Source organism: Pan troglodytes, chromosome 8 (genome assembly GCF_028858775.2).
Source record: "Pan troglodytes isolate AG18354 chromosome 8, NHGRI_mPanTro3-v2.0_pri, whole genome shotgun sequence".
NCBI classification, from domain to species: domain Eukaryota; kingdom Metazoa; phylum Chordata; class Mammalia; order Primates; family Hominidae; genus Pan; species Pan troglodytes.
Window position 1 is genome coordinate 45836380 of NC_072406.2, and position 12773 is coordinate 45849152.

Here is a 12773-nt window from a genome sequence, read left to right on the forward strand (position 1 = left end):
TTGTAGGAGTACAGGTTAACAATTCTGAAAACACTTTATGTATATACTGAGGCTGAATTAATAAGTAAAGGTATGATGAAGAGTGGGAGCTGGGTTTTACATGTTTGGAGTGTGAAATAGTTATAGATAAGCAAGATGGAAAGCCTGGATTCAGCCCCAAAAGTAATAGGCATATGGAAAGTCTTTGAACTATTTTAGCAACTTGTCTGTAAATTTAAACTAATCGACCACAGAGCATTTGCAGAACAAAATGAGAAGATGAATAAGAAGCCCTAAATTTTAGATGTGGACAGAAGAACAGCTTCTGTTTTGAGGCTATATGTTGGATTTTATAATTTAACCATTGTACTGCCAGGTTAGGTTTTCTATTTCCAAAGTGGGTAGAACATACTGTATTTGTCTCCTCGGGGAAGGATAATTAAGCTTAAAGGTCTTGGAAAAAGCATTATTATAACCACCAGTTAGAAGATCAATTGGAGAGTAATTGTAAAAGTGCTATGAAGATATGAGGCATGTAAGAAGCAACATAAAAAGGGTGGCCAAACAGCAGTTTTAAAACAAAACTGAATTTACTGCTTACTGGCAAAGGAAGAATGCACCACACAGATGTAAGTTCAGAAAGTTGTTCAAAGCAGAAATTAAAGGGGTTAAAAGATATATAGAGAAAAACACCAAATAGGGCACGGTCCTGATTAATGGATGTGGATTATGAGCTGGGTTGTAAACTCTTATTTGTATCTGGTTACCTTTAGAGTTAGCATCACTAGTATGGAGAAACAAGGTTTCAAATAGGTCTGGAAAGAAGAGAGAAAATTTTCAGAGAGCCTAGGGTCATGCTTGTATACCCTTGCTCAAAGATTTCCAAGATTTTAATTTAACAGGTGTCATTATCATGTACAGTCTTACTTAGAAGCAAGAAATAAAGCTAAGGAATTTATAGAGGTACCTTCCATTGATAAGATTTAAGGGAAAACTGGTAGTATTTGATAATAAACACTTCATACACAGTTACAAGATTTACATTAGTTTTGAGGAATGACATAAAAAAGATGGACGACTAGGAAGCTTCAGCCCTTGTTCCTAATGGAAACATTAAATATATACATAGGAAATTTTATGGCATTTTCACTTGCTCTTGCCCCACCAGTGAGGCATGAGGCAGTTAGGAGTAAGCAGCCCAATTCCCAGTTTTCTCCTTCAAACCAGAAGAAGCAGAATAGAGAATATTTGCCACATTCAAACCTATTTGTGGGCACCCAGAGGGACTGGTTTCTGTCTTGCCAGACTCAAGGCTCAGTGTGGATCTTAAGCTGTAGAAACAGTGGAAGGCAGTGGTAGGCACCATGCCACATGGAAACTGCAGGGGGAAAGCAGATATATGTATGTCTAGGCACAGAAATTATGGGCAGAAGGATATAATAGAACATGTGAGGCCCAAAAAGCAGCTGGGGTGAGACTCTTTGGAAAATTAAGACATCTAAGCAGCCATCTATATGAGAGAAATTGGGGAGGAAAAGGCACACTAAGGCCCTGGAAGGACACATTCCCAGAAAATACCCATGAAGACAAGCTGATCCTAAAACTCAAGGGCCTGCTAATTAGTGAAGATCTTTTACACCGATCTGCAAAGACTGGGAGAGGTGTTTGTTTTCTCACATGCCCAGTTTTCAAATGAATACCACAAAGCATTAAAAACAAAACAAAACAAAACAAAACAAAAACAAACAAAAAAACTATGATCCCTTCAAAGGAATGAAGTAAATCCCTACTGGCTTTCAGCATTTGGCTCACTAGATGAAGACATTAGAGGAACTATCTGAAATATGCTCAAAGACCTAAAGTAAAACACAAAGAACTGACAAAAATTGGGAAAATGACATATGAACAAAATGCATCATCAACGAGACAGAAATTATTTAAAAGAATGAAATAAAGATTCTGTGAAGATGGAGAAGTAGGAAATACCAGAAATCCATCTCTCCACCTACACAGCAATTGTACTGGAAGAAAGTATCTGATGTTACTGTTTTTAACTTTGGAGTCGATTAGAAGGCTTTCAATTTCTAGGGGTCTACTTGAGGGGGGAGGGTAGGAGGAGGGAGAGGGGCAGAAAAAATAACTATCGGGTACTAAGATTAATACCTGGATGATGAAACAAACCCACATGTTACCTGTTTACCTATGTCACAAAACTTCACCTGTACCCCCAAACCTAAAATAAACATTAAAAAAAAAATCTCTTCACTGGGCACGGTGGCTCACGGCTGTAATCCTAGCACTTTGGGAAGCCAAGGCAGGTGGATTGCCTAAGCTCAGGAGTTCGAGGCCAGCCTGGCCAACATGGTGAAACCCCGTCTCTACTAAAATACAAAAAAATTAGCTGGCTGTGGTGGCATGTGCCTGTAATCCCAGCTACTTGGGAGGTTGAGGCAGGAGAATTGCTTGAACCCGGGAGGCAGAAGTTGCAGTGAGCCGAGATCACGCCACTGCACTCCAGCCTAGGCGACAGAGCGAGACTCCATCTCCAAAAAAAAAAAAAAAAAAAAAATCTCTCTAAACATTCCTTTCACTTTATCCCCCAGATAAATCTCCCTTTGCATAACATTTTTCAACAAATACTCAGGCCAAAAACTGGCACTTTAACTTACGACTTAGAACTGTTGGGAATAAAACTCCAGAAAAAAGTTGCTATTGAGTACTGAATGTCTTTATTGATAAACTAAATATATATTTAAAGCATAATACGATAATTATGTAGAGGATAAAATATAAATTGTTCACTTAGGAGATTAATACATAAATCATATTTACAGACCATTGACTGGAGAAATACAGTTCGATGACATTTCAATTTGAGCAAAAGATGAGGTGCTCAAGTATGGCATTCTGTCTCATTAAGACAGAATTCAAACTTTCTGCGAAGAAAAAGTCCCTCATTTCTTGGTGTGCTTCAGGACCTCCATATTCTTTAGATTTGGAGGCACCGCCCATTGAGGAGCTGGCTGCAGTGTCAGCGTGAGAAGGAGGAGGAACTCCAGGCCAGGGGCAGGGTACTCCAGATCCACTGGCCTCAAGGACCCCTCAGATGGAGTCAGTGTGGGAGCACAGAGCCTGGCAGCTCGGGAGGCCTGGGTGGAGGGGAAAAGAACAGTGCTGCTCTAAGACCCAGCCCCCTCGTGGGGGAGAGAGCAGCAGGGCTTGGCTCTCAGCTGCATGGCAGGTGTGGAAAAGCTCCTTGTGACGGGGTGGCTCTCATGGCCTCTCCCAGGGCCTCCAGCGTTGTTAGCATCTCTACCAGCTCCTCTTGTTGCCTGGAGAGTCTGGAGGATGTCTCTTCTTTCAGTTCTTGAACCAGGGTGGTAAATTTCTCCATCAGCATCTCGTTGGTGCTATTCACCTTCTTGTAGGCATCTACAAAGCCAGGGGTGTTGAAAGACTTTTTCTGTACCCTGACATCTTTTAAAGATGCCTCAGTCTCTACAATCTGTTTTCTTGCCAATGAGCTGGGATTTCTCCTTCACCTGTGAATGCAGTGTTTCTGCAAGCTGCCTTTCACCTCTTACACAGAGTTGGTTCCTAACAGACAAAGTCAATAAAAGTAAGAGACCCAGCAGTAAGCCCATGAGGTGTGGACACACCACTGTCTTCCCATCGAGGCTGTGGAAAGTGACTTGAGGACTCGGGTCATGGGGTGGCAGCCCCACCATCTCCTCATCCAGCTTCCCAGGAGTCAGCTCAGGGTCCAGCTCCACAGAAGATCGCAGCCCCTCCATGGCACCACAGCCACCACAGGGCTCCGCCCTGTAACCGTGGATCCCACAGCCACAACAGACACCAGAGAACACCCTGACATTCCGCCTGGCATCCAACCAGCAGCGGGAACCCTGAACTGGTCAACTGTATGATCGGCTAGAGGAAGAAATTTGTAAATAAAGTATACTTTTCTCTATTATTGTTTAACAGTAATACTTTTCTGTTTTCTTATTCTTTTATATTAACAAAAACTTAAAATATAGTGAAGTGTGCAGATGTTAACTGCATGATTTCACAAATTTTAAAATTTTATATTCCTTTCAGTAGCCAGCAGCCCTCTCAATGTATGGCTCATGTCCATTAACACAGAAAATCTGTCCTGTAACTTTTCAAATAACATCGTCCACCCCTCCACACGCAGCCCCTGTTTTGATTCCTATTAACATACATCAGTTTGGCCAGTTCTTCAACTTCGTAACAGAGAGATCACAATGTACACTTTCATGTCTGCCTTCTTTGCTGGAAGGTGCCTCCCTATTCCACAGACTTTGGATCAGTGGGTGTGGGGGAATCCAAGGCAGACCATGAAATGAGGCAAACTGATCTATGAGTGAGTTCTTTTGATGGCCTCAGATTAGACATCCAGGTATAAAAGTCCATAGCTCAGAACATGGTTTTCTCTGTAATATAATGGGGAAACTTTTATCTTAGTATATTTATTCTTTAATTTGGTGATTCATAAAGCTGATGGTTTTTTATAGAAAAGGCTTAAATGGTTTTAGTTTCCCATTCAATTCTCTGAATAAATTGACTTTCATTTACTTGCTATTATCAGTTCTCAAGCTATATATCATTATATCATCTAGTCATTTTAGACTAAAACTTTAGTAATTCATATTCATCAGGAATGGGATGTTTCAATTCTAAATTTTCATTCAACATACTCAGTTTTGCTTGTTTTATGTTCATAAAACAATGCATAAATACTAAAGGTACCTTTTCATAGTGTAGGTAATTTTAAAATATATATGTAAATACATAACCAGTTTTAAATTCTTCAGTAAGAAATGAGGATTTTTTTAACTCAAAACTTGTGTTAGAGAATTTAATCTCACATTCCTACAAAATATCTAACATTCTTACAGTATTTTCTAAAGACCTCCTCGTCCCAGTTATAATTTTACAAATTTCAAATGAAAGATATCAGCACTTAAGCATATGCTCATGCTTAACAAATTTCAAATTAGAGGACAGTTAACAAATTTCAAATTAAAGGACAGTGACGAGGCTGTCATCATGCTTAAGAAAATTGAAGTGATGAAGATGGTGATTTGATGATCCTGATTCTTTGTATATAAAAATATTATTTCCAAGAACTAGGCAAGCATAAGTGCATTTGCGTCCATTCATTCTTTCTCCATATATGATTCATTTAAAATATCCCTTCCCCTCTCATTGACAATGGAAATATATACCCAACTCATTTAGTTAGAATGAAAATTTTGGAGTTTTTGAACCTCACCAAGCCCTTATTTCTGTGCTTGGGTTTTCATTTCTTCCCCACCAAACTATGTCATAGACACTTGCTATGAAGAGATAAATGTGAACACATTAAGTTTTCTTGTTACCAAGCCACAGAGACTAGGATGATAAAAAGAAAGTGAAACCTGTTTAGCAAGAAAGCCTTTGCTCTATTTTATTATTGGGTTAATCAGGAAAACAGGTTCTGATGCAGGACTGTTTGGATTTCCCAGTAACTGTAGCTCAGTATTTGTGATGAAGCTACTCTGAGGTTTTCTTACTACTATACTTTGAAATAATAAGAAGTGCATGTTTATCTTGTAATAAAAATGTATATGGACAGCAAGGGAACTAGGACAGCTAATGCAATTTTGAAAAACAAGAATGCCAACTCTAACACTTACTGCATACCTAATAAATTCCACATGGTATTGGCAAAGGGATAGACTTATTAATCAATGGGACAGAACAGTCTCAAACAAATATGCTCAACTGATTTTTGAAAATGTGCAAAAGCAATTCATGAGAGGAAAGCCAGCCTCTCCATCAAATGGTGATTGGGCAACTGGACATCCATAGGCAAAATAAACAAAAGCTAAAAAACCAAACCTTGACCTGAACACCTGTCTTAGGCCATTCAGGCTGCTATAACAAAATGCCATGAAGTGGGTGGCCTGTAAACAACAGAAATGTATTTCTCACAGTCCTGGAGGCTGAGAAGTCCAAGATCAAGGCACTGGCACATTGGGTGCCTGCCGAGGACCCATTTCCAGGTTCACAGACGCTGTGACCCTCTGTTTCCTTGCTGTGTCCTCAGATGGTGGAAGGGACAAACAAGTTCCCTCAGTCCTCTTTAATAAGGGCATTAATCCCATTCCTGAGGGCTCTGCCATCACCCAAAATGTGTTCCATATCCAATGAGCAGCTGCCTGGCCTGCAGGACAATCTGTGGTTAACGAGCCCCAGGACAGGACACCTCCTCAACCTGGCTTCCAGCCCTTACCGGATGGGGACAAGATTTAAAAAAAAAAGCATAATAATAGATAAAGCCCGGGACAAACTAGAAAACTTCAGGAGTTTATCTGTGGTACTGGAATTTCAAGGAGTTGAGGACATCATTACATCTTTCAATTAAACTAGTTACTTGGGACCTATCAGGGATATGAAAGTTGTATTCAATGTCTTTTTCAAGAGCCAAGGGTGGTGTATTCTAAGAAGTAAAACACATGCCTTGGGTGTTATTAGTAAAATCTGTTAACTCTGAAGGGAACAAGGAATGTCCTAGCAAGGCGCTACATTTTGACCTTAGTCTGTGTGGAGATAAGTGATTTTAATACTTTGGGTGTCTGTGATGCAAGAGATTCCTAGAGGGTTTGTTTGATGTGAAGGGGACAGTTTTCAGATTTACAATAAATACGAAGATGAAGCCAGTTGTTGACCAGGACATCCCGTGCTGACTGCCTTAAGTTTTGGCCAGCGGTGGTTTTGGGGTCCTGTCCTTTTTTAGGGATATCCTGGCTAAGGGATGGAAAGCAACAGCTTTCTGTAAGCTTCACCAGGCATGATTAGCAGTGACGTTTGCATGGTCTACGACTCCCATTACTGTTCACTCCATTAACCCCAAGGGGATTCCCCGGCAGTCAGGGAGTGTGGGGGACGAATGAGCTCCTGGCATTTGGCAAGGGACTTGGGCCAGAGAAAGCTGCCCACTCCGACAGGTGGAAGTATCAGGGGCCCAGGTTTTAATCCATCCTGCCTTAAGGAGGCCTAGGTAGCTGTGCCAACCTTGTAAGCTGCAGTTTCCATGACGCAAAGCGTAAGGGGCAGCTGGGTCTGGAGGGTAACAGGCTCAAGGACTCTCAGAGTCTCCCATTTCCAAGACAGCCCAGTAGGCAGCGATCCTTTGTTGTTTTAATGGTGGATACCAGGAGACCAAGAGGGTAATATCTTATCAGCAGCTCTGGGCAACTAATGGCCATCCTAAATGGTCCAAAGCCTCCAGGAGGCATTGCAAAAGGCTGCCAAAGCTTCTCCAGTGGAGTTTTTTGAGGCCATTCACAGGAGTGTCTAATGACTTTAAAGTAAAATTTGTAAATGAGGAATACACTTCCACCAGTTCTCAAAAGTACTAAAGCACTTGAAAGTGTTACATGAATCTCCTGGAGGCGGCCATCCTCCCCGCGCTCCTGGAGAAGGGGGATGTTGCCAAGATCTTGTCCGCAAAGGTCATGTGCAATAACAGAGCCAGGGAGACCTCCTAGGCGGTCTGGAAGGCTGCACTGGGTCCCTGCAGAAGGGGAGGTAAACTGAAGCTGAGAGGCAGTGGAAATAGGCACTAAACAGAACCCTCAGCCAAACCCTTAAGAGCAAACGATTTACCAGGTAACTGAATAAAATTAGCAATTTAAATGAATTAGGTATTGACTATGTCAGCCCTAACGGATGGGACCACAGCATTAAGGTTGTAGTAATGCATCATCATGAGGTGCCCTTTCTGTGTGTGTGTGTGTGTGTGTGTGTGTGTGTGTGTGTATGTATTTATAAATTTTTTTATTTTTCAGATTTGGAAACACGGAAAAATTGGGCTGTTGAAAGCAGCAGTGAGGATAATCACCTCTTTATTTATTTTATAAAATTAGTTTTAATCATTGAATGTCTTGTTTCAACTTATATTGGATCACATAAATTATCTTAACTGGAGGTTCACGGGGTCGCATTTTACCAAGTTTTTAAGTGCCAAAGACTTACTTTAATTATTTATTGTGTCAGAGCTTCCATCTAGGCCCAATATAGTATATTTTACAGCAACGATATATGACTATGAGAAACCTGGGCAAGGCTACAGTTAAAGTGAGGCATACTCATTTTAAAAATTTCATATGTAGTTATCTTCTCAAGCTTATGGGAGCAGTGGAATTTAGTGGAATCCCCAGGCTTATAATTTGAGCGCCAGCTTATTAAGTTCATGAATTTTTTCAATTAGTGCATATTAACCAATGTTAAAGTTAGAACCTATGTTGTAGAAGCATAAAAGCCTTTGTTACATAAATTCTTCAGTATATAAATATATGAAGTTTTAATTTCTAACTGGATTTGATTATGGAAAATACCTAATAGTTTATTATATATTTACATCAAAATATTATCTATAAACATACTATTTATCTTTTACTTTCTCCTGTATCCAGAGGTTTGTTCGTAAGTCAATAGGTGATCTGAGGCTAGCATTATGTTTGCTACACTGGCATTAGCTTAGTCCTTGAAGTTCCTCTTTTTTTCCCACTTTTGACTTGTAGCTAGCTGCCTAATGCGACAGTCTTTTTTTCTTTCCTATTTTTTTCTTTCCTATTTTTCTTTCATTTGTTTTAGGTTTCTAGCCCCCTGAAGCTGAAGTTTTCTTAGTCTCTGGTTGATAAGAGCAACAGAGGGAGGCGGGAAGTGGGCACTCTCTAGTATGGCTGCTCCGCCCCAAGATAATCAGTCCCTTTTTTTCCTTTTAAGTAAAATCTTTAGAATAAATTGTAATTCTAGGTGACTAAAGAAAAAAACTTTTGTTCCCTTTCCTCTCTTTGGACATTTTACCTGACAAGCCCCTGCTGGACCAAGTAGTGCCCTGTTGCTTTGTCCTTTCAGATTGTTACCTAAAAAAACTGGGGAGGGTACTGGCCTTGTGGGCAGCTGCTTCCCTTTCCAGGGTGTCCCACTTGACCTCTGAGGGTCAGAGAGAAGAGGAGCAGAAGGAATGTGGCAGCGAGGGAAGTGCCTACCTCAGCAGCACTGCCTCCTCCAGGGCACCATGAGGATTCACATGTGGAGTCAGGGCTGGGCAATTTGATCCTTTCACTGCTCCCAAGTCACCCCTACAGTGAAGCCCAGTAACACCCTCTCCAACCATAACTAAGGGGAAATCTTGACTCCCCTGGAGCCTGTTGCATATATCCAGTTTATTGGTTTTTGGTGTTGAGTCGTATTAAATTGTTTGAATATACAACAATTTGTGCATTCACTTTTCGATGGACATTGGGTTGTTTCCAATTACTGGCTATTATAAACAGACTTGCTAGGAACATTTGTGTAACAATTCTTTGTATGGACACTTGTTTTCACTTCACTTGGGTAAATGCTCAAAAGTAGAATGGCTGACTCAAATGTTAAGTCGTATGTTTAACTTTTTAAGAACTGCCAACTTGTTTTCCAAAGTGGTTGCACTAGTTCACATTCTCACTAACACTAAATCACAGTGCCAGTTGTTCCACATCCTTGGAAACCATTTAAATTACAGCCATTCTAGTGGGTGTCTAATGGCATCTCATGATTTTGTCTTTCCATTTGCTTGTTTTTTTTGCCATTCATCTTCTCTGGTGGAACATCTGTTCAAATATTTTGTCCAGTTTAAATCTTCTAGGGGGGTCTTCTTATTCTTGAGACTCTAAGTGATCTTTATGTGTTCTAGATAAAAGTCCTTTATCAGACAATACGCTTTGCTAATATTTTCCCCACTATGTCTTGCCTTTTCATTTTCTTTTTTGCAATTAAAGCCACTTTGTTTCAGTGGCATTAATTACATTCACAATGTTATGTGACCATCTCTGTAGGGAAAAGAAAGAGAGATCAGACTGTCACTGTGTCTATGTAGAAAGGGACATAAGAGACTCCATTTTGAAAAAGACCTGTACTTTAAACAGTTGCTTTGCTGAGATGTTGTTAATTTGTAGCTTTGCCCCAGCCACTTTGACCCAACTTGGAGCTCACAAAAACATGTGTTGTATAAAATCAAGGTTTAAGGGATCTAGGGCTGTGCAGGATGTGCCTTGTTAACAAAATGTTTACAAGCGGTATACTTGGTAAAAGTCATTGCCATTCTCTAGTCTCAATAAACCAGGGGCACAATGCACTGTGGAAAGCCGCAGGGACCTCTGCCCTTGAAAGCAGGGTATTGTTCAAGGTTTCTCCCCATGTGATAGTCTGAAATATGGGCTCGTGGGATGAGAAAGACCTGACTGTCCCCCAGCCTGACACCCGTAAAGGGTCCGTGCTGAGGTGGATTAGTAAAAGAGGAAAGCCTCTTGCAGTTGAGATGGAGGAAGGCTGCTGTCTCCTGCTTGCCCCTAGGAACTGAATGTCTCAGTGTAAAACCCGATTGTACATTTGTTCAACTCTGAGACAGCAGAAAAGCTGCCCTGTGGCGGGAGGCAAGACATGTTTGCAGCAATGCTGCCTTGTTATTCTTTACTCCACTGAGATGTTTGGGTGGAGAGAAACATAAATCTGGCCTACGTGCACGTCCAGGCATAGTACCTTCCCTTGAACTTAATTATGACATAGATTCTTTTGCTCACGTTTTTTGTTGACCTTCTCCTTATCATCACCCTGCTCTCCTACTACATTCCTTTTTGCTGAAATAATGAAAATAATAATCAATAAAAACTGAGGGAACTCAGAGGCCGGTGCCGGTGCAAGTCCTTGGTGTGCTGAGTGCCGGTCCCCTGGACCCACTGTTGTTTCTTTATACTTTGTCTCTGTGTCTTATTTCTTTTCTCCGTCTCTCATCCCACCCGACTAGAAATACCCACAGGTGTGGAGGGGCAGGCCACCCCTTCACATCTGCACTATTTCCAAAATTTTTCACCATCCCAAACAGAACTCTATAGCCATTAGCAATAACTTCCCACTTCCACCACCCCCAGCACCTAGTAACTGCTATTCTTTCTGTAGGGAACTTACCTATTCAAGGTATTTCATGTAAGTGGAACATATATTTGTATATTTGTCCTTTTGTGTCTATTTATTTCACTTAGCATAACATCTGCAAGTCTCACCATGTTGTATCAAAACTCCATTCCTTTTATGGCTATATATGGCCACTGTCCCATATATGATGCATTTTCTTCATCCATTCACTTGTCAATGGACTCGGGTTGTTTCCAAGTTTTGGCTACTGTGAATAATGCTGCAATTAATATGAGCATGTAAGTATCTGTTCAAGTCCCTACTTTCAAATCTTTTGACTATAAATCTAAAAGTAGAATTGAGGGGTCATATGGTAATTTTATGTTTAGCTCTTTGAGGGGGTGCTGAAGTGTTTTCCACAGTGGCTGCACCATTTTACATTCCCACCAGCAGTGCATTCTGGTTTCTGATTTCTATCCTTGCCAACACTTATTTTCCACTTTTTAAAAATTAGAGCCATCCTAGTAAGTGTGAAGTGGTACCTCATCATGGTTTTAATTTGCATTGCCCTGATGGCTAATGATTTTGAGCCTCTTTTCAAAATGTTAGCCACTCATGTATCTTCTTTGGAGAAATTAGTAACTGCTCTGCCCATTTTTAATTCGACTTTTTGTTAAATTGTAGTTATTTATATATTCTGGATATTAATCCCTTATCAGATATATAATTTACAAGTATTTTCTCCCATTCTGTAGGTTGCCTTTTTTGATAATGTCCTTTGATGCACAAATATTTTTAATTTTGATGAAGTCCAATTTGTTTTATCTTTTGTTATTTATGCTTTTGGTGTCTTGTCTAAGAACCCTTTGCCAAATTAAAGGTCATGAAGTACACTCCTATGTTTCTTCTAAAAGTCTGATGGTTTGAGTTCTTATGTTTAGATATGTCACTGATCCATTTTGAGTAAATTTTTGTATATGGTGAGAGTTAGGGGTCCAGCTTCACTCTTTTGCTTGTGGAAATCCAGTTATTCCAGCATCATCTGTTGAAAAGATTTTTCTTTCCCCATTGAACAAACTTGGAAACCTTGTCACACATCAATTGGTCACAGGTGTATGGCTTAGACAACTCCTGAGTTGTAAAAGGAAAGAGAGAAACAGAGATGGTAACTATGGTATGTTTGTTACTGAGGGGAATGACCCAGAAGAGGGGAAAACTTGATGATGCAGGAGAGGAGAGAACTGCTTGTCTTAGCAGGCAAGAGGTGATGGAGTTTGGAAGACGAATACAAGTGGAAGGTCTGCCCTTGGAGAGTTTATCTATAAGAACTGGCAGGAAGGCCAGTATGTCACTGCAGATGCTAACAGGTAGGTGGGCATGGTAGCAAATTACAGAAATGAATCCATCTACTCAACAAATACTTACTGGTCGCCTACACCTTACTTTGTGCCAGATGTTGTTCTAAGGATACAATTGGTATTTTCAGCCATTTAAACTTTAGCTTCTAGTGGGTATCTAATGGTATCTCATTGTGATTTTAATTTGCATTTCCATTTTTTTCTTTTTTGCCATTCATCTTCTCTGGTGAAGTATCTGTTCCGTTCTGTTCTGAGGGTTCTCTGGTGAACCCTCATACATTGCTGGTGGGAATGTAAAATGGTGCAGCCACTGTGGAAAACAGTTTGGCAGTTCCTCAAAGAGCAAAACACAATTACTATATGATCCAGCTATTCTGCTTTTAGGCATATAATGAAAAGAACTGAAGGTATGAACTTGAACAGATACTTATATGACAATATTTATTGCAGCATTATTCGTAAGAGCCAAAA